Source organism: Oryctolagus cuniculus, chromosome 11, assembly GCF_964237555.1.
Source record: "Oryctolagus cuniculus chromosome 11, mOryCun1.1, whole genome shotgun sequence".
NCBI lineage: Eukaryota > Metazoa > Chordata > Mammalia > Lagomorpha > Leporidae > Oryctolagus > Oryctolagus cuniculus.
Window position 1 is genome coordinate 49976108 of NC_091442.1, and position 21498 is coordinate 49997605.

The following is a 21498-nucleotide window of genomic DNA, read 5'->3' on the forward strand; positions in this document are numbered from 1 at the left end:
GTCAGGACTACAGGACAGCAAGCCCGTTTTCTGGGTGATAGAACGATCCTGCATTCTCCTTAGAGTGTCACAGAAATCTCTACATACATCCCAGCCCTGTGAATTGGACACACACATGCACACATATGCACATACAAGTCAATTTCAGGAGATGCAATTTTTTTTTTTTCCCAAAAAGGAAGGGAGCCTACAGCTTCGACATAAACTTCCCTGAAGCCAAAGTTCTGGCTGATGTCTTGGAATGTAAAAAAGCAGCAGAAGATACATATTAAACTTCAGTAAATGATCCTGCTGCAAGATTACTCATGCAAAGGCGTTTATACCTAGTTTTATTAAAAAAAATGATGTTGTGTTCATCCTGGAAGGTATGTCTGTCAATCTCCCCAGGGGTCTTAACCTAACTGAATCTGGAGCAGTAATGCTGTGGGGACAGTGCACCAGGCTACAATGCACCCCTCACCTCACATTAGGGGACCATGCCAAGGTCTCGGGGCAGGGGAGGTCAGGATCACCCTGTTCAAGGGAAGTGGGTGGGCCACTGCCTCCCAGAAAGTCCCTCCCCAAGACACAGGAAGATGTGGGTACAGATACGCACTGAGAGGCACCAGGGAGGCAGAGGCCAAGTACCCCTAATCTAGATTTCTCTTTGAAGTGGAAGGCCAGGGTTCATGCTGCAGAGGGCAGGTAGCATGGCAACAAGGTCCTGAAAGCTGCCAGGGGACAACCTGAGCCCCCAGGACACTCACCCAGAGCATCGTCAGTCAGCCCACTGGAGCCTCTGGCTGTCTATCCAAGCCACAGATTGGGGGAGAGTTCATACAAACACTAACTTTTTTTTCAGTTCCCAAAATGTCTGAGCTGCTGGGCGACTGGCTGTTTTTACTCTTTGAGCAGGAGCACGTGGCTGTGAATGCGCCTTTTCCACCGAGATTCCAACCAGCAAGACCAAACAGCCACTGGCAGAACAAGGTCATCAGACATCCAGGGAGGGGGAAAAAAATATCCGGCTGCCTCAGGGCGGAATCCTGATTTCCATGGTAATGTAAGCACAGTGCTGCCAACCTTGAGGGCCACACACACCAGAGACAGCTCAGGAAAGGGCTCCCCTCACTTCTCTCCACGGCACAAGGCCAGAGGATTGATTCTGTGTCTCACACGCCACGGTCTAGGAGCCAGACCGGCCCAGACTCCTCAGCATACCTCAAATGAATGAACGGAAGGAGAAGCCAGCGTGGAGGCTCTGATCAGAGACCCCCACAGTCCCACAGGCAGCCGGAGTACACAGGAGGCAGGGCTGTGGGAGAGGGAAGACTTTTCACAGCTACTTCAAGGGTCCCTAACTACTCAGAAAAAAGCTAAAAGCCTAACACAGGGCAAACACAGCACAGCTCCGTGTCTATTTCCAGCAATGAAAGCTGACAAGCACATCAACACTCATCTATTAAAAAGGCTAAAACCAGAAGAACAAAGCACAGGTCCCGCACTCAGGCTTCAACCCCACCAGATAAACCTGCACACACCAGTGTACCTGCGGACCGACGGGGGTGGGTGTGGCAAGGTAAGGTTTGGATTAGTGCAGTCTTCCCCTTTTAGAAACTGCCAATTTTTGGAAGCATTTGCGTTTTGCCATTCTGAGTAGGGACTGTTTATGGAATGACTGTTGCCACCTATTTTGTTTTGGTCACATGACCTTAAAATAAATAAAAAGAATAAAAAGGGCTCCATTTTACAGACTGAAGAAATCGGAGCACAGAGAGGCTGGGCAATTTTACAAGGTCACACAGCTAGTAAGTCAACTCATACTGAGGTCTAACTCCAGAGCTAGGACACCGTCCTTTATGCATGAGGGGACCTCAGAAAGTCTGTGAAAAATAAGGCATTAAAAGATGTTCATGCTTCTGCAAAAAAATTTAAAGTGTATGCATATTTTTTCACAATACCATTTTTCTTTTTTATTTATTTATTTATTTATTTATTTATTTATTTTTTTGACAGGCAGAGTGGACAGTGAGAGAGAGAGACAGAGAAAGGTCTTCCTTTTGCCGTTGGTTCACCCTCCAATGGCCGCCGCGGCCGGCGCGCTGCGGCCGGCGCACCGCGCTGATCCGATGGCAGGAGCCAGGAGCCAGGTGCTTTTCCTGGTCTCCCATGGGGTGCAGGGCCCAAGCACTTGGGCCATCCTCCACTGCACTCCCTGGCCACAGCAGAGGGCTGGCCTGGAAGAGGGGCAACCGGGACAGAATCCGGCACCCCGACCGGGACTAGAACCCGGTGTGCCGGTGCCGCTAGGTGGAGGATTAGCCTAGTGAGCCGCGGCGCCGGCCTCACAATACCATTTTTCATGAACCTTTTTCCATGAAAATTTTTTGCGCCAAAATAAACGTATTTTCTTTCTTTTTTCTTTTCTTTCTTTCTCTCTCTCTTTCTTTCTTTCTTTCTTTTTCTCTCTCTCTCTCTCTCTCTTTTTTTTTTTTTTTTGACAGGCAGAGTGGACAGTGAGAGAGAGAGACAGAGAGAAGGGTCTTCCTTTGCCGTTGGTTTACCCCCCAGTGGCCGCTGCAGCCGGTGCACTGCGCTGATCCGAAGGCAGAAGCCAGATGCTTCTCCTGGTCTCCCATGGGGTGCAGGGCCCAAGGACCTGGGCCATCCTCTACTGCACTCCCGGGCCACAGCAGAGGGCTGGCCTGGAAGAGGAGCAACTGGGACAGAATCCGGCGCCCCGACTGGGACTAGAACCTGGTGTGCCGGCGCCACAGGAGGAGGATTAGCCTATTGAGCCACAGCGCTGGCCATTCCATCTTTCTATGAATTTTACAAAGTACTGATGCTTCCTCATGAGCACAAATACCACGCAAACACATAAATTATTTCTGAATATTTAAAAAAAATTTCCAAGAAATAAGTGCAAGAATTTGATATCGAGAACATAGAGAAAATGTCTCTTGCAGCTCTGAACCAAACTGGAAAGTCCTAATATCTTGCAAGAATCTTTGTTAGTGAACCTAATCATAAGGAAAGAAAATCATCTTGAATACTCCCTAGAATTGAAAAGCCCTGTTTCAACCAAGCAGTCCATACCCCAATCCATTCTAGCCATCTGTTATGAAACAGTAGGCGTTTCTTCTTCACCAGAGCCAGAGTGCCACCTTCCATGTTTTCTGTTGTCTGTACAGAAAGGAAGACAATAGAATAACACAGCCCATTAAACCTATGCTAGAAAGCCGAAACACAGTTCACCCCCTTCTCACGACCTTCCCAACTTGTGTATCTGAAATTCACTGCTCGGCTACCTAAAGGCACGTCACACTCTACTGCTCTTCTCTGCTCTCTGCACATTTTTAGAAATTTTATTTATTAATTTTTATTTACTTGAGATGCAGAATAACAGAGAGAGAGAGAGAGAGAAAGAATCAATCTTCCATCTGCTGGTTCACTCCTCAAACGGCCCCAACAGCAGATGCTACACCAGGCCGAAGTTAGGAGGCTGGAACTCCACCTGAGTCTCCCATGCAAATACTTGAGCCATCTTTGAGGCCTCCTAGGCTGCTGGAACTGGAAGTGGGTCTGGCACTTGAACCCAGACACTCTGATATGCGATGTGGATGTCCCAAGCATCAGCTTTATCGCCCAACATCCATCTCTCTCTACACACCTATTTTTCTAAAGACGTATTTTATTTATTTGAAACAGAGTTAGAGAGAGAGGTATAGACAGAGACAGAGAGAGGTCTTCCATCCACTGGTTCACTCCCCAAATGGCTGCAATGGCTACAGCTGAGCTGATCTGAAGCCAGGAGCCAGGAGCTTCTTCCAGGTCTCCCACGAGGGTACAAGAGCCCAAGCACCTGAGCTGTCTTCTGCTGCTTTCCCAGGTGCATTTGCAGGGAGATGGATAGGGAGTGGAGCCACCGGGTCGCAAACAGGCACCCATATGGGATGCCGGTGCTGCAGGCCAGGCCCTTAATCCACTGCGCCACAGCACCGGCCCCTCCCCATGTATTTAAAAGCCCACAGAACCTGACCTAGTACTGAATATTTTTGGTTTCCACTTCCAAAAGAATGAGCCGGCTGTGAGGGTCAGTGTAAACACCAATAATTCAAAGGCCCTAGGAGGGATTGAGGATTGCCAAGAATCAGTCATTCTAAATGTAGATAAAACAGGGCCATCTGAGAAACCAGGAGATGAGGAAATGACCACATTCTGCTGTTGCAATTAAATGAACTCTTCCAAAGAAAAACAAACGCAAATAAAACTCTGTGATCCTGAACTGATACAAAGTTTCCAGAGTCACACAGGACTAGGGAACATTAAGTCAGAGGAAACCATTTCTGGTCTAACACAGAGGTTGGGGGGGGGGGGGGTCCAAGGGCTAATGAAATGCCCCGCTATCCAGCTTCCCAACACTGCCACCACTGGGCAGCCCAGAGCAGAGTGGACAGAAGTCTGGGCATCAGGACACTGAAAATCCTACACAAATGCCCCTTATTTCTAGTAATCAGGGATACATTTCCTACTAGGGTCCAGTGTGAAAATCGCCCAGACACTGGGATCAGAGCAGGGAAGAAACCTGGGAGGAAGGCCTGGGAATGACAAAGCAGAGACACCCAGCCACACACCTGCCCATCATTGACAATTGAGCTCAGACAGCTGTTTTTTTAATGCGCATCTGGGATACAAACAATTGCAGCATTAAGACTTTTTAAAATGCCCTCCTAGTTTTGGTCACAGAATTTCATAGCTTTATGGTGCCTTAAGCTGCCTCATGTGTTATCTTTCGGTTGCGGGAAAAGCACCTTCACTTGACGGGCGGGTAATGTGCACTTGACGGGCGGGTAATGTGAGCACAGACATCTAGATCCCAAAGTCCTCTCAGGAACAAGCGGCACTGAAACCAGTGCACCCCGGACGGCTACACAGCCAGGTAATCCCCTCCCGATGCCCCCTGGACATCCTAGGACCATACTGGCTTTTTTTTTTTTTTAAATTTAATGAATGCATTTTTACATAGATACAACTTCAGGAATATAGTGGTTCTTTCCCTCATGCCCCCCACCCCGTTCCCTTCCTGCCTCCCATTCCCTCTCCCATCTCCTTCATTATGGATCATTTTTAGTATGACTGTATATACAGAGGACCACCTCTATGCTAATCATAGATTTCAACAATTTGCCCCCACTCCCTCACACAACATACAGAGTACAGTTTGGGGAGGGAATTTGCAGTCAATTCTCATATTATAGTTCAATAGGGACAGAGGTCCTACCTGGGGAGCAAGTGTACAGTGACTACTGTTGTTCCTTTAACAATTAACACTCTTTTTTTATGATGTTAGTGATCACCCAAGGCTCTTGTCGTGGGCTGCCAGGGCTATGGAGGCCTTCTGTGACCATAGACTCCACTGTTATTTGGACACGACCATAAGCAAAGAGGATGTTCTCTTCTCCCTTCAGAGAAGAGTGTCTCCTTCTTTGATGACCCTTCCTTTCTTCTGAGGTCTCGCAGAGATCCTCCGCATCACTGGCTTTTAAAAGTCACGTTTCTGGGGCACCACGTTGTGGTGCAGCAGATTAAGTCACTGCGTGTGATGCCTGCATCCTGTATCAGAGAGTCACTTTGAGTCTCAGCTGCTCCGCTTCTGATCCAGCTTCTGGCTGATGTACCTGGGAAAGCAGCAGCAGATGGCCCAAGCATGTGAGTCTCTGCCACCCACGTGGGAGACAGGGATGGAATTCCAGGCTCCTGGCTTCAGCCTGGCCCAGCCCTAGCCCTCAAGGCTACTTTGGGAATAAACAGGTGGATGGAAGCGCTCTCTCGCTCTCTCTCTGTCTATCCTTCTCTACCTGTCACTCTGCCTTTCAAATAAATAAAATAAATCTCTAAAAAATAATCAGAATCATAAAAATCTGGTTTCTGAAGCTGGTGCTCTGGCTTAAGTCTCTCATATCCCAGTTCAAGTCCTAACTGCTCTGCTTCCAATCCAACTTCCTGCTAATGCACCTGGGAAGACAGCACATGAGAGTCCAAGTATTTGGGCCCCTGCAACCCATGTGGGAGACCCACATAGAATTCTGGGTTTTAAGCCCGGCCCAGACTTGGCTGTTGCTATCATTTGGGGAGTGAATAGCAGATGCAAGACACCTCTCTCTCCTCACTCTGCCTTTTAATAAATTAATAAATCTTTAAACAACAACAACAAACCAACCAGGTTTCTTCTCCCTGAGGCAAGAGGCACAGAGGAAGAACTTCCTGGGGGTGGCAGAGGTGAAGGTGTGCAGTATGCTGAGTCTGCAGTATCTGTAAAGGCCTGGGGTGGACATGAGGAGGGAGGCCAGATATCTGCCCTGGGGAGATACGGGCATGAGGAACAGAACAGGTTCTGTGTACCAGCCACTGCAAGGGCTGTCTCCTTTCTTCCCACCTCATCACACATCTGACCAGAGAAAGATTCCGCATTTCATCAAAACTACAGGACAGCTTTTGATCCAGCCACTGCCTACCGCTGGAGGAGAAAAGTGCCCAATCCTTTCTGGATTCCTGGTCTCTTGGTCGCCACACAAATCGAGGTGAGAGGAGGGACAGGAAACTCCCTGGATCCCAGAGAATTACTTAAAAGAGAAATACAAAAAATATTCAGTTTGCCAAAATTCTGTGAAGGAAAATCACAGAAGACAGCCCCCATGACAGCAAGGAGCTCCCCACCCTTTCCAAGAAGGCCTAATAAGCGGCTTGGCAGGGCCCAGGACTTAGAGGACACTCCCATCAGGCAAGTGGTCTGAAGAAATGATAAGGGCAGATGAGTTGGAAAGGCTTAGGGAGGAGACAACAAAAGTAAGAAGCAAGTTTGTGAAGATCCCTTGGAAGCAGACATCCCCGCAGCCACCCTTCTTCTGTGTGCTGTAGGCCTTCAATTCTTGTCGGATCCTAAAATCTGGCCCCTGCATTCTTTCTGTTAGCATTTTCTAACATACGAGCTTCGTTTCACTTGTTATCATCTGGTGGCATTTTGTTTTAGGTAGCTTCCTTTTTTTTTTTTTTTTTTTTTTTTAAGATTTATTTATTTATTTGAAAGAGTTACACAGAGAGAAGAGAGGCAGAGAGACAGAGAGAGGTCTTCCATCCAATGGTTCACTCCCCAATTGGCTGGAGCTGTGCCGATCCGAAGCCAGGAGCCAGGAGCTTCTTCCGGGTCTCCCACGTGGGTGCAGGGGCCCAATGTCTTGGGCCATCTTCTACTGCTTTCCCAGGCCATAGCAGAGAGCTGGATCAGAAGTGAAGCAGCCAGGTCTTGAACCGGCACCCATATGGGATGCTGGTGCTTCAGGCCAGGGTGTTAACTTGCTGTGCCACAGAGCCAGCCCCAAGGTAGCTTCCTTATTACTGGCATCTCCTTGGATTTTGACCCATCTTCCACATCTGTTTTCCAATTGGAAAGTTTCAAACATATGCATGGAAATACATTCATTCCATAGTACAAAATAAAACCTAACAGGCTACAAAGAAGCATATTAAGTGTTGGGTTACACATGTAAGATAAAATTCCAAATTGGGTATATATGAAACATTATCAAAAACATAACTGCTTGTTTCTGTGCAGTGTAAAGTTTTGGTTTTCTTTCTGCTTATGTGTACTTTTCAAATGAACACCTATGTCTCATACACACAAAAAGTATTAAGGTTCTTTTTTGTTTGTTTGTTTTAAAAGAGTCAAATAATTTGCAACCAGCTAACAGGGGCAATAGTGACAAACTAAATTCTTGATGAAAGAACTATAAAAAAGAAATATAAACCTTAAACTACCTCTGGATCTCTAAAGCAGAGGAATAAAATTGACAATTATTATAGAAAAAATAATTTCATGACAAATGATGAAGAAAGAAAAATTGAAGTCAACATCTAACCCAAGGCTAACACAGCATAGATTTTAAGATGCACTTCAGGGCCAGCGCCATGGCTCACTTGGTTAATCCTCTGCCTGCGGCGCCGGCATCCCATATGGGCACTGGGTTCTAGTCCTGGTTGCTCCTCTTCCAGTCCAGCTCTCTGCTGTGGCCCCAGAAGGCAGTGGAGGATGGACCAAGTGCTTGGGCCCTGCACCTGCATGGGAGACCAGGAGGAAGTGCCTGGCTCCTGGCTTCGGATCAGCATAGCTCCAACCGTAGCGGCCATTTAGGGGGTGAACCAACGGAAGGAAGACCTTTCTCTCTGTCTCTCTCTCTCTCACTATGACTCTACCTGTCCAAAAAAAAAAAAAAAAAAAAAAAAGATGCACTTCAAATTCAGAAATGTCACCAGGTGTGAAACAAGCTGTATGTTAGCACAGATGAACAACAGGAAACTTTTCTTACTGTCAGGAGGCCTTTTAGATGCAGTGAACACAGGGAAGATATTCTTCAGGCAACTTTTATTTTTTTTTTAAAAGATTTATTTTTATTTATTTGAAAGAGTTACAAAGAAAGGTGGAGACAGAGAGAGAGGTCTTCCATCCACTGGTCCACTCCCTAGATGGCTGCACCGGCTGGAGCTGTGCCAATCCAAAGCCAGGAGCCAGGTGCCTCTTCCTGGTCTCCCATGCGGGTGCAGGCACTCAAGCACTTGGGCCATCCTCCACTGCAATCCCAGGCCATAGCAGAGAGCTGGTTCAGAAGAGGAGCAGCCGGGACTAGAACTGGTGCCCATATGGGTGTCAGCGCTTCAGGCCAGGGTGACACTGTGTCACAGTGCTTGCCTCTCTTCAGGCAACTTTTTACATCAATATAATTTCAAATATCTAGAAAAGTTCTAGGTACAGTGCAAAGAATTCTGGAATACTCCCTTGCCCAACTAGCTTCACCAACTGCTTCCACTCTGCCCCATCTATCATGCCCATCGTATCATTTCCTCCATAACTCTCCCCCCTTGCGCTCCATCTGAGATGAATGTCCTCTTAGGCCCCTCTAAGCTAGAATTGTTCTTCAACCCTTCACTGCGTTTCCTAACCCTGAGAATTTTGAAGAGTACACAGGCCGTGTATTTTGTAGAGCATCCCAGAAACGGATGTGCCTGTGCACAGCTGATTCAGGCAGCTGCAGTGGGACCAGCCCCGGGGCAGGGTGGTGTCCTCCTGGTGCACCTCACTACGGGAGAGGCTAACCTTGGTCCCTTGGTTGAGACGGGGTTCACAACAGGGCAGTCACCTTTTGCATCAATCTGCATGATGAGACTCTTCAATAGTACAGTCTACAAATACCAGAGTCTTAGTGTGTGTACTTTGGAATCATGACAATTCAGCCCAGTCCTTTTTTTCTTAAAGACTTATTTTATTTATTTCAAGGTTAGAGTTACAGAGAGAGAGAGAGAGAGAGAAATAGAGAGGTCTTCCATCTTCTGGTTCACCCCCAAAATGGCAGCAACAGCCAGGGCTGGGCCGAGTTGAAGCTAGGAGCCAGAAGCTTCATCAAGTCTCTCCTGTGGGTGCAGGGGTCCAAGGATGTGGGCCATCTTCCATTGCTTTCCCAGATGCATTAGCAGGGAGCTGAATCAGAAGTGGAGCAGCTGGGACTCGAACCAGCACCCATATGGGATGCTGGTGTTGCTGCCCGCGTCTTAACCTGGTACTCCACAACGCTGGCCCCAGAACTGCCCAATTCTAAAGCCACGTGGCAGCAGGCTCACATAGGTGGGTGGCTGATGTCACACAGGAGCCATGCTTACATCCTGCAGGAGCTCCAAGAGAAATGAGAACAGGACATTCGTGTGGACTGAGGGGTTCAGAGATGGGGCGTCCATATTTCTGTCCCTGCCTAGAGCCCAGGGACACGCCTGCCCCATAGCTTCCCTTCCTCTAGGTCCTCAGGGAGGACAGCAGTAAATCAGTTGACGCAAGGAGTGGCTGGAGCTGGCCCTGGGGACTCGGGGAGCAGAAGGCTCTGCTGTCCTGGTTCTCATGGGGGGGGAGCCTCAGTTTTAGCCCCCATGCCCTCAGGACATGCACCCTGTGCCAGGATCTGTCACCTCTCCCTCCTTGGGGACTTGGTGATCTGCCTGCCTGGTTTTGCCAACTTCCTCCTATGACGCAGCTAGAAGCCCCAAGGCCTTGAATCCAAAGTCTGCTCCTCTTCCCGCCTCCCCCCATCCACTCTGGCAGGTGGAGAAGTTTGGCACAAGGTGCTCTCCCTGGGGTTGTGACAACCTGCTCCTCAACTTCTAAGCTGAGCAGACTCTCCCTGTTGGTTTCTAAATCATTTGTGACTGTTTCCTAAATTCCTGTACCCTTGGGACTCAAATTCCAAATCCAGGAATGTTTCACTCTTGTTTGATACCATCTGCAAGCCTAAGGGAGAACCCAAGGCCCTGGGAGGCCCCAGTGTGGGAGGAGCTCTGGAGGAGGTGTAGCCCGCAGGGCGAGGCCCCCATCCCTGTGTGCCTGGCTGCTGGCGGCTCAGGGTTTGTTCCAGTCCCAATCCCAGTGTTAGACTATTTGTAAAATGTCATTTCCGGGAAAACACAAAAAGCAAAGCACAATTCACAAGGTCGTTAATTTGAGTTCCCACGTGGCCCCCTACCTGGCACTTGGAGGCAGGAGTTCCAAGTCACAGCTTTTCATCAACACTGAAAACACAATCTTCCTTTTAAGGTACAGAAATCCAGTCACTCTGAGGCGGTGAGGGATGGTGGGAACCCCATCAAGCTGGGAGACAACACGGTGTAGCACAGTGGGGGAGGTGGAATTTGCAGGGAGTCTATCCAGAGCCAAGCATCCCGAACTCCACCTGACCTTGAGCAATTATTAACCTCTGACCCTTGAACTCCCTGACTGTGGGAGATAGTGCACAGCACGCCCTAGCCCGTGGACTGCTGTGAGTGCTCCGTGAAAGAATGCACCAAAAGCATTGAAAACAGTGCTTGGTACATAGTGAATCCTCATCCAAAATTTAAAAAGAAAACATCAGGAGAGCTGGGCTCCATTCTGCGAGCTTCTGGGCCCCGGTGGAGTGGGCAAGTACCTGGGAGGTGAGGCTCACACAAGCCCACTGTGACCAGGCCCCCACAGCCTGGACTCACCCAGCCCCAGGCCTCTCTGCTGGGAAGCCATCCCCAGCCTGCAATGGGTTCAAATGGCATTGACTCCACCAGGCCTGGACAGAGGCATCGGGTGTGTCGTTTCTCATTCCTAAAGACAGCCAGGGGACTGGCCTCCCTCTCCCTGGCATTGCAGCCAGTCTGACACTGCTCAGAAGAGTGACCTGGGTGCCCTGAGTCCCCAGTGGCTGGCTCAGCCACACAGCAGCCTGTCCATCCTGAAGCCCTAGGGGTACTTTTTACTGTGGCCTCTGCTTAAGCCAGACTGAGTCGGGTTTTCCATCACCGGCAGCTGAAATACTCCAACACTATCTATCTCCGAATGTGAAATTCTTTACTGCAGCCCTAAAACCCTGCAGACTTTGCAGAACCACGTCCTCTCATACCTTTAACAACAGCACACAATGACCTAAGTGAGACACTCCAAGACACCAAAATCATTACTATTCAGCAAAGCAGATCCCAAAATATAGGCAACTGGGTTATAAGACAATGTGTCACATCACAAAAGATAAAATAAAACTGCCAGTTTCCTCTCATGAGATACAAAGCAACAAACAAAGGCCCCAACTTTGTGCACACCAGGGCTTCTCAAATCAAGTTTTACAGCGTCGGAGCTACCTGGAGGGCACTGGCTTCCCTGAGAAATGACTTTCGCTCAAGTCCCAACTCACACCAAAGGGCTCCTCTGTCCCACAGAAGACCCATCAGGATCCAGGAGGCTCAAAGCCTCCCACCACGGCCACCCCCCAAATAGCTCCAGGGGGAGCATGATGCAGAGTTATGGCCTTTTGCTTGTGATTAACCAAATCTCTGGACTTGAGCCCGAATTCCTAACTTATACTTACAGCCCAGGCCAGACCTAGGGTCCAGTTGCAGCCTCTGCCACTAACTCCTTGGGAAAAAACTGAGGAAGCAGACAACAGAGAGGGCCCCCCAGATGGGAGAGGCCACTCTCCTCCGGCCACGCAGCCCCACCACAGCGCCACCACAGCCCTGTCTCTGCACCCCCGCCCCCCAACTTCCAGGTTGGGTGCGAGGCCAGAACACTGCTCCTGTTTTTGTCTCCGGAGCCAGGGAGGAAGAGCAGTACCTGGCAACTACCTGCTCAAGGTAAGAACCGAAGGTGGGCAGACGGCGCTCAGAAGGAGCTGTGCCATGCTGTCTGAAAAAACAGCCACCAACCAGCGCCCGAAGTCAAGCACCGTGAACGGGCCGGCCTGAATACTTGGGGCCAAGTGTTCATAGGATGCACAACACGGAACAGGCTAACAGGAAGGAACTAAAACATGCCGTGGGCAGACCCAGTTCACCCAGGAGGGTGAACAGGAGAGGGGCTGCGGGGATCCCACCCGGGGGCTCCGGTGCCTCTTAGGAACCAGGGCCAAGCCTGTCCCGGGCGGCTAACTCCTCACGCAGCCAGGAGCGGCGGGCGAGGCCGCGTGCGCCCAGGGACCCGGGAACCTCGCGGCCCGTCCGTCCACGCTCGGCCCCGGACACCCCGCCTCCCGCCACAGTGCCGCGAGTCCGCCACGCCGCTCCCGGCTCCACGCTGCTCCGGCCCCTCCGGGGAGGGCCTCCCGCACCCTGCCCGCCACACCCAGGGGGGCGGAGCTCCGCGCACGCCCGCGTCCCGGCCCGGCTCACCTGCGGCGTGGGCGGCTCTCTTCTCCGCCGGCGCACCGGGCCGGGACGCGGCGCCCAGCCCGCTCTTTGTGTCGGCTGCGGGCGCCTCCCCTGGTCCCGGCAGCGCCGGGCCCGGAGTGGGCGGGCGGCGAGGCCGGGGGCGGGGCGACGGCGGCGGGGGGCGGGGGTGAGGTGCGGAGGGTGGGCGGCGGGGTCGCGTCGCTCCGTGTCGGGTGGGGTTCCTCAGCTGTGGGGCTATGTAATCCTCCAATCCGCAGTGACGGAAACTGGGGGACAGTAAACTTAGGTCTCCATTACGCAGTCCGTACACACGCGGGTCTCTGTCACGCAGTCGGTACACACGCGCGTCTCCATCACGCAGTCGGTGCACACGCGCGTCTCCGTCACAGTTCGTACACACGCGGCTCTCCGTCAAGCAGTCAGTGCACACGCGGGTCTCCATCATGCAGTCCGTACACACTCGCGTCTGTCACGCAGTCAGTGCACACGCGCTTCTCCATCATAGTCCGTACACACGCGGGTCCCTGTCACGCAGTCGGTACACACATGGGTCTCTGTCATGCAGTCCGTACACACGCGCGTCTCTGTCATGCAGTCAGTGCACATGTGGGTCTCCTTCACGTAGTCCATACACACGCGGGTCTCCATCAGAGACCCGCGGGTCGTCCATGCAGTCAGTACTCACGTGGGTCTTTGTCACACAGTATACACGCGTCTCTGTCAGGCAGTCAGTGCATGTGTGTGTCTCCATCAGGCAGTCAGTACACACGCGTGTCTCCATCACAGTGCACATGCATGTCTGTCATGCAGTCAGTACACACACACGTCTGTGTCACGCAGTCAGTGCACACTCGATTTTCCATCACGCAGTCAGTCAATACATACTCACTGTCCTGGGACTGAGAACACAGCAGTGACAACGGAGGAAAACAAAAATTCCCTGCCAGCCGAGGCGAGGCGTTCACACGCAGGCAAACTCGGTTAAAGCTTAAGTAAAATACTAACATGGCTGGGTACACATTGCTGAGAACAGAGGTCTGGGGGGCCGCTGAGGAGCGCGGGCGTCTGGCCGGCGCGGAGCGGAGAAGGCCACCTGCGAGGGGAGGTGGGCGACAGGCAGAGCCTGTGGCTCTGGCAGGCTCCCCATGCAGGTGAGAGTGCCGCGTGCGGAGGACCCGCCTTCCACTCTGGCCGCTGGGAGGGAAAGGTGAAGGGAGTCTGGACACTGTCCCCAGAGGCTGGAGTGGCCTGGACCAGCATGCTGGGGTGAGACCCCTTTGGATTCCGGCTATGTGTGTGGTATTTGAGGGGCGGAACCTCCACATTGTTGGTGCCTGATGGGTGACGCAGAGCAGTCAAGGGTGACTCTTGAGCTTTTGGCCCAAGGGACATTTCCTGACTGTGTGCTGGGTTCTTTCTATGGATGACCTCATTTTTTTTTTTTTACACTACTTGAAAGGCAGAATTAGAGAGAGATGTCACAGAGAGATCTTCCATTCTCTGGTTCATCCCCCATATGGCCGCAAAATGTCCAGGCTGGGCCAGGCCAGATCCAGGAGATTCCTGTGGGTCTCCCACGAGGGTACAGGGGTCCAAACACTTGGGCCCTCTTCCATTGCTTTTCCAGGTGCATTAGCAAGGGAGCTGAATCAGAAATGGGGCAGCCTGGACTTGAACTGGCACCAGAATGGGTGGGATGCCAGCACTGCAGGTGGAAGCTTAACCTGCACCGCAGCACAGGCCCTGAATGACATCCTGAGCCTTGCGACAAGGCCAGGTCATAGTTGGCACTGTTGACATTGCACAAAGGAGGAAAATGAACCTTAGGAGGTTGAGTAATCTGCTGGGATCCACACAGCTCCCAGAACTGGTGCTGGTGCCGGCAGGCCCTGGAACTCAGTCCTGAGGTGTCCCCTTCCCTGGCTTTCCACGTTCGGTATCATGGAGGTCGTTAGAGTCATCTGCTTGTGTCTCAGACCCTTACCAGCCCACCCTCATGGTGCCATCCTCTGATCCGTGGCCTCTTGGTCCTCACAGTCTGCTGCTTACTCTCCAAGGCTGCCACGTCCTCACTCCCCACCTGGGTCAGCTTCCTTTCTGTCTCCCACACCTCAGGGAAACTGCCGCACAGTGGTCCGGCGACCCCTTAGCCCTCCTGGTTACTAAATCTAGCATCTGATCTGCGTTCCTCATCATCATGAGCACCCCTAGCGGGGCTCCCGGCTGCTGCACCTTCCTGTCTGTTTCTTCTGTCTTTTCCCTTCCTTCAGTATTTCCACCCACAGGGACCCAGACTTGGTGCTCTCTCCCTCCCCCTCTCCCTCTCTCTCAGTGATGGGGTCTTCTGGGCGCTTCCATCTGTTCTCTCTGAAGTCACCACCCATGCGCTGATTGTGCCTTGGTCAGCATTTCTAGCCCTGCTCTCACTCTGGTTCCCACTGCCCACAGGGTACTCTGCTTCTGCTTCCACACGGAGGTTCCAACTCAAGTGGTCAACAAGTCTCGAACAGAATCATGTCTTTCCTCTCAAGCGCCTGTTTCTCCATGTACAGAGTGGAGGTCACTGCCTTTCCCTCGACTCACATTTAATAGGCTGCCAAGCTGTGCAGAATCCAGTCTTCTCTCTCAGAGCCCACCGTCACCCCCTTAGGCCTAGCCCTCGTACAGTCCTGAAGCCACCACAGGAAGATTGTTCAAGCATGAAAGATGCCAGCCTCAGTACTCTCCCCTCACCCCGTGCAAGCAGCCAGGTACAGCTTCTAAAGTACACATCTGCGTCAACCCTCTGCTGCCTGAAAGCCCTCCCAGGGCTCCTGCTGAAATGGTTCGCCCGGGGCCTTCTTCCAGACCTGGCCCTGCTGCCTCTCCCACCCAGCCATCAGGCCTTAGGAGTCCTCTAGGGGTTCTCCAGGTCTCCTTCCTCCAAGGCTTTGCCACTCTCTTGGTGAACACAGTAACACTTCCAGTGTGTGCGCCTGCCCCCTCTGTGCTCCCAGGACACCCACGTTCACATCTAGCAAGAGTTGTGTCACTCTCGACTTTGATCATTTCCTTAACTAATTTGCTCTTCTACCAGTTTTTGAGCTCCTTTTGGGCAAGGACAGCAGGAGAGAACTTTATTCAGAGTGAAATGAATACTGAAAGAAATACTAAAAGAAAACGGATGGGGCTGGCATTGTGGCACAGTGGGTTAAGCCACTGCTTGGGATCCCTCCAGGCCATATCAGAGTGTCCTTTCGATCCTAGCCACTTCACTTTGGATCCAGCTTCCTGGTAATGCGTTTGGGAAGTACCAGCTGATGGCTCATGTACTTGAGTTCTTGCCACCCATGTGGAAGACCTTGATGGAATCCTTGACTTCTGGCATCAGCCTAGCCCAGGGCTGGCTGTTGGAGCCATTTGTAGAGTGAACCAGTGGCTATTGGTTCTCTGCCTTTCTCTTTCACCACTCTGCCTTTCAAGTAATATGTAAAAACTTAAAAAAAAAAAGAACATGGATACATCGTTGACAAGTAGTCTTCAACAGAACTGTACAGACTGTTTAGGTCTTGCTTTATTTTCAGCCTTACAGTCATTAAGAATATTTTACTCACCTGACTGCCTGCAGAGCTCAGCCTCCTTCCCATGTGAAAGATCCATCGCCACCCTCTCTCCAGACAGGGACCACAGCTCTGCACACTTCAGACGGCCATAAGTGTCTACCAAAACGTAGGAGGATCCAATCTGTGGTGGTCAGAGATTGGGGCATGAAATAATGAAGACAGAGAAGGGATGGGGCCGGCACTGTGGTGTAGCAGGTAAAGCCGCTGCCTGCAGTGCCGGCATCCCATAAGGGCACTGGTTTGAGTCTCAGCTGCTCTACTTCTGATCCAGCTCTCTGCTGTGGCCTGGGAAAGTAGTAGAAGATGGCCCAAGTCCCTGGGCCCCTGCACCCGCATGGGAGACCTGGAAGAAGCTCCTGGCTCCTGGCTTCAGATTGGCACAGCTCCGCCTGTTGCAGCCATCTGGGGAGTGAACCAGTGGATGGATGGAAGACTTCTCTCTCTCTCTCTCTGCCTCTCTGTAACTTTGCCTTTCAAATAAATAAATAATTTTTTTTAAAGAAGGGAATGGTGGGTCCAAGACGCCAGTAAGTAAACTCTGCTGGAAAAACAGGCAGGAGGCGACCAGACCTGAAGTAGTTGCTGGGGAAAAGAGGCAACAGTGGCTGGCATATAAGAGGAAGTCGTAAGATTTAGCTCTGAATTAAATAGTGGAGGGAGAGGCAAAGCTAAATGAAAATCCAAAATGCCGCCAAGGTATTTTGCTTAGGTGGAAATATCTGCCATGCTGCTCAGTGTTTTGGGGAGACGGTAAAGAGCACTGTGTCCTCACCATGAGTCATTAGCGAGCACTGAGTTGTAATTGTCTTATAAATTCTGTCAGATTAGCCAGATACAGGACTCTGAGGTAATCTCCAGTGCCCTCATTTTTTTTTTTTTTTTTTGGACAGGCAGAGTTGGACAGTGAGAGAGAGAGATAGAGAGAAAGGTCTTCCTTCTGTTGGTTCATCCCCCAAATGGCCACTATGGCCGGTGCGCTGCGCTGATCCGAAGCCAGGAGCCAGGTGCTTCCTCCTGGTCTCCCATGCAGGTGCAGGGCCCAAGCACTTGGGCCATCCTCCACTGCCTTCTGGGGCCACAGCAGAGAGCTGGACTGGAAGAGGAGCAACAGGGACAGAATCCGGTGCCCCAACCGGGACAAGAACCTGAGGTGCCTGTGCTGCAGGCGGAGAAATAGCCAAGTGAGCCGCGGTGCTGGCCTAGTGTCCTCATTTAAAACCATGTCATTTTACTTTTTGTAAGGATTTATTTATTTATTTGTAAGGCACAGTTAGAGAGAGAGAGAGAAACAGAGAGCAAGAGAGCATCCATCCTGTGGTTCACTCCCCAAATGGCTGCAACAACCAGGGCTGGGCCAGGCGGAACCAGGTTGCTACAAGCTTCTTCTGGGTCTCCCAAATGGGTGGCAGGGGCTCAGGGATTGGGCCATCTTCTACTTCTTTTCCATGCACATTAGCAGGGAGTTGGATAGGAACTGGAGCAGCTGAGACATGAACTGGCACCCTGTATGCGATGTCATTGCTGTAGGCTATGGCTTAACCCACTGGCCCCCATGTCACCCTATTTTCATTTTTTAATTTGGAAAGTATAGTGACAGGAACAGAGAGATCTTCCATCCACTGTTCACTCTTCAAATGCTTGCACTATAGGCAGGGCTGAGCCAGGCCACATGCAAGAGCCGGAACCTAATCCAGGTCTCCCAAGTGCCTGGCAGAGACCCAAGGACTGGAGCTATCACCTGCTGCCTCCTAGAGTACACATTAGTGGGGAGCTGAAATTAGAAGCGGAGCCAGGACTCGAACCTAGGCACTCTGATATGGGATATGGCTGTCCCAATTGCCGTATTAACATTTGTGCCAAATGCCTGCTCCAGCTGTTCCTGTCTTTGACTTCATGCTCTCATTCCTGAGGGCAGAGTCAACTCAACCACTTCCCACAAATCTGGCCATTCTGAGAGAAATGTGAAAATAGAGCTGTTTTTAGAGACATCTGCCGGATACCCATGAAGCCCTGTCTTTGGTTCTCAAAGTATGTTTTGTTCACTATAGTTTTATTGACTTTATTATGCTCCAAGCACAGATATCAACCTTGGAGATACACAAAAGGATTAAATAGACATCCCGAATTACGAGAGACTCACTAAGTGTAATAACAGTGGCAGACACCAACAAATAAGCCAGGGTTTTATTCCAGAGAGGGGAGGTCTTGGGTGAATGGGTGTGGCAGAGGGGTGTAGACCCTTGAAATAATATGCAGGCTTTAAAAAATAACTTATTTATTTTTTAAAGATTTATTTTATTTATTTGAAAGTCAGAGTTACACAGAGAGAAGGAGAGGCAGAGAGAGAGAGTGGTCTTCCATCCACTGGTTTACTCCCCAGATGGCTGCAATGGCCGGAGCTACACAGATCCGAAACCAGGAGCCAGGAGCTTCTTCCAGGTCACCCATGTGGGTGTAGGAGCCCAAGGAGTTGGGCCATCTTCCACTGCTTTTCTGGGCCATAGCAGAGTCGGATGGGAAGTGGAACATCCGAGACTTGAACCGGCACCCGTATGGGATGCCGGCACTGCAGGCAGTGGCTTTACCCTCTACACCACAGCGCCGGCCCCCAACTTATTTATTTTTAACTTGAGAGAGAGACACACAGAAAGAGGTGGACAGACAGAGCTCCTATCTGCTGGTTCACTCCCAAAATGCCCACAATGGCTGGGGTTGGGCCAAGGATAAAGCCAGGTGCCTGAAATTCACTCTAGGCTTTCCATGTGGGTGTTACAGACCCAATTACTTGAGCCACTACCTACTGACTTCCAGGGTGCACATTAGCAGGAACCTGGAATTGGGAATGGAGCCAATCACTGAAATCCAGGCACTCTGGTATGGGATGTAGTTGCCCCAAGTGGTGTCTTAACTGCTAGGCCAAATGCCCACCCCCATTAAGTGTTCTGAGTGTGTGAATAAATTAAATGTGGAAGGAAGACAGTCCTTCATTTTTTCGACTTCTCGAAGTACCAGCAACTCAAACAGAAACCCTGATGTAAAAAATGAAGTAACTGGGGCCAGCGTATGGCAGAGTGGAAAAACTTGCCACCCGTGACACATGAATCCCATGTGGGTGCTAGTTTGTGTCCCAGCTGCTCCACTTCGATCCAGCTCCCTGATAACGGCCTGGGGGAATCCGTGGAAGATGGCCTAAGTACTTGGATCCCTGCCACCCACGTGAGAGACCCGGATGAAGACCCTGGCTCCTGGCTTCGGCCTGACTCAGCCTTGGATGATGTGGCCACTTGGGGAGTGAACCAGTAGATGGAAGATCTCTTTCTGTGTAATGCTGACTTTCAAATAAATAAATAAATATGTATTTTTAAAGATCTATTTATTCATTTGAAATTCAGAGTTATGGAGAGGGTGTGCCAGAGGCAGAGATAGAGACAGAGAGAGAGAGTCTCACAGACCTGGGCCATCCTCTGCTGCCCTCTCAGGTGTACCAGCAGGGAGCCAGATCAGAAGTAGAACTTATTCTTTAAGAAATGAAAACTGCACCCACATGGGATGTGGGTGTCACAGCACCGGCCCCTAATCTGTATAAAAAAATGAAGTATCCAAACGGTAAAGCTACTGGAGGAATACACTGAATATAGCAGTTCTATTAAAAAAGAAATTGAGTCCAGTGGCCCATGTGATTGTCTTAAATACGAATGGAAAAGCAGCAAGGCAGGGACACCCCAGTGTGTGCCAGGATCCAGCTTTACCCTCCGAGGAAGCACTGCCTTTCCCTTCCTCCCTCAGGCCTTGCTAGGACTTTGCAGAGCCTGTCCTGCTCACAGGTGTACGATTCTTATCTGACTAGCTCATGCAACGAGGTACTGGAGAGGATGAGGCTTACTGAGGCTTAATAAGCATTTATGCATTGGGCTTTGCCCCTTGAATGTTGAGAAACAGCCCAGGTTAACCCCATGGAGAGGTCCTAGGCTACGTGGCAAGAGGTGCAGGTGTCCCAACCCTCCCTACGGACCAAACTGAGCCCTGGGCTAGCAGCCAACAGGAAGTGCCAGGTCCATGAATGAGCCATTCTGGTTATTCCAGAGACCCAGTAACCTAGTTGATGCCACAAATGATTGTTGCTACTTTAATCCATTAAGTTTGTGTGTGTGTGTTTCACAATAGATTGCTGGAAGAGTAATTTTTTTTTATTGGTCACATCTAGTCTGCAACCAACTCCAGCTACTTTCCCCCTTTCCCTTGTCACAGATGTGTTTAGCACTCTACTTCCTGAAAAGTCCTTTAAAATTAAGGCATGTTTCAAGCTGTATTAAGAATATTTCCCACAAGGATAGTCCCTGCTGGTGTTTGTAAATGTACTCAAGAAGATTTCTCCTTATTAAATAGATCTGCCAAGTAAATGAGAATTTGCGACCAATCAGCTGTCAATTCTGCATGAGCAAGACAGCATTGGCACAGGAGTTAGCTGGTACATGGAGACAGGCCTATTACAGGAAGTGAAATGGCATCATCATTAATTCAACATGTGAGAGGGAGAAAAAGTAACATTTTAAGAAAAACCAACCAGATGAGTTGTTCTTTGTTGGGAGGAATTCATTTAATTTGCAATAATTCTCACAGAAATAGTCAGTTACTTCTTCAATCAATGACTATTTGTTGAGTGCCTGCTAGGACCATTCCAAGTTTCTGTTGACATGGAGACGAAAGATAAAGGTGAAGGTCCAGCACCAAGAAGATGGTCACCATGAAGCTCAGCCCGTTTGAGACCTCAGACCATAGCAAAAACCGCAAATCCACTACAACACTTGGCCCCCGCTCCCGCCAACCCCTCTGAATATGTGCAGGAAGACCCTGTGGTCCACTCTCCAGGGAGCTGGGCAGAAGTGCAACGTCCCCCATGGCCATGTGGGACGACAAGGCTCAGGTGGGTTGAGGACACTTCAAGGTCAGCACATTGAAAGGTGCTGCAGGTGCACAGGAGGAAATCCATTCCCCACATGGAGCAGGTGCCGTGTGAAGAGGCCACTGGAGTACAGTGCCCCAGTGGTACTCACCTGAGCAGATGTGGAGTCTCCCCCAGATGGGGAGACTATTCTGGAATGCAAAGCCGTATTAACAAGTTAGGAAAGAGGAAGGTAAGACTAAGGGAGAACTTCCTGATGCAGTGCAGGAGTAGATGTAACCTGTTATG

The 21498-nt window shown here is 50.5% G+C and overlaps 1 protein-coding gene across 1 annotated transcript in view; it reads right to left on the reverse strand.

Annotated features, from left to right (window-relative positions):
- Positions 1-12867, reverse strand: part of NINL (ninein like) — a 146077-nt gene extending 133210 nt beyond the window's left edge. Inside the window, exon 1 of the mRNA XM_051834438.2 lies at positions 12706-12867. The gene's annotated coding sequence lies outside the window, so the exon portion shown is untranslated. The remainder of the gene's footprint in view (positions 1-12705) is intronic.
- Positions 12868-21498: the final 8631 nt, after the last annotated feature.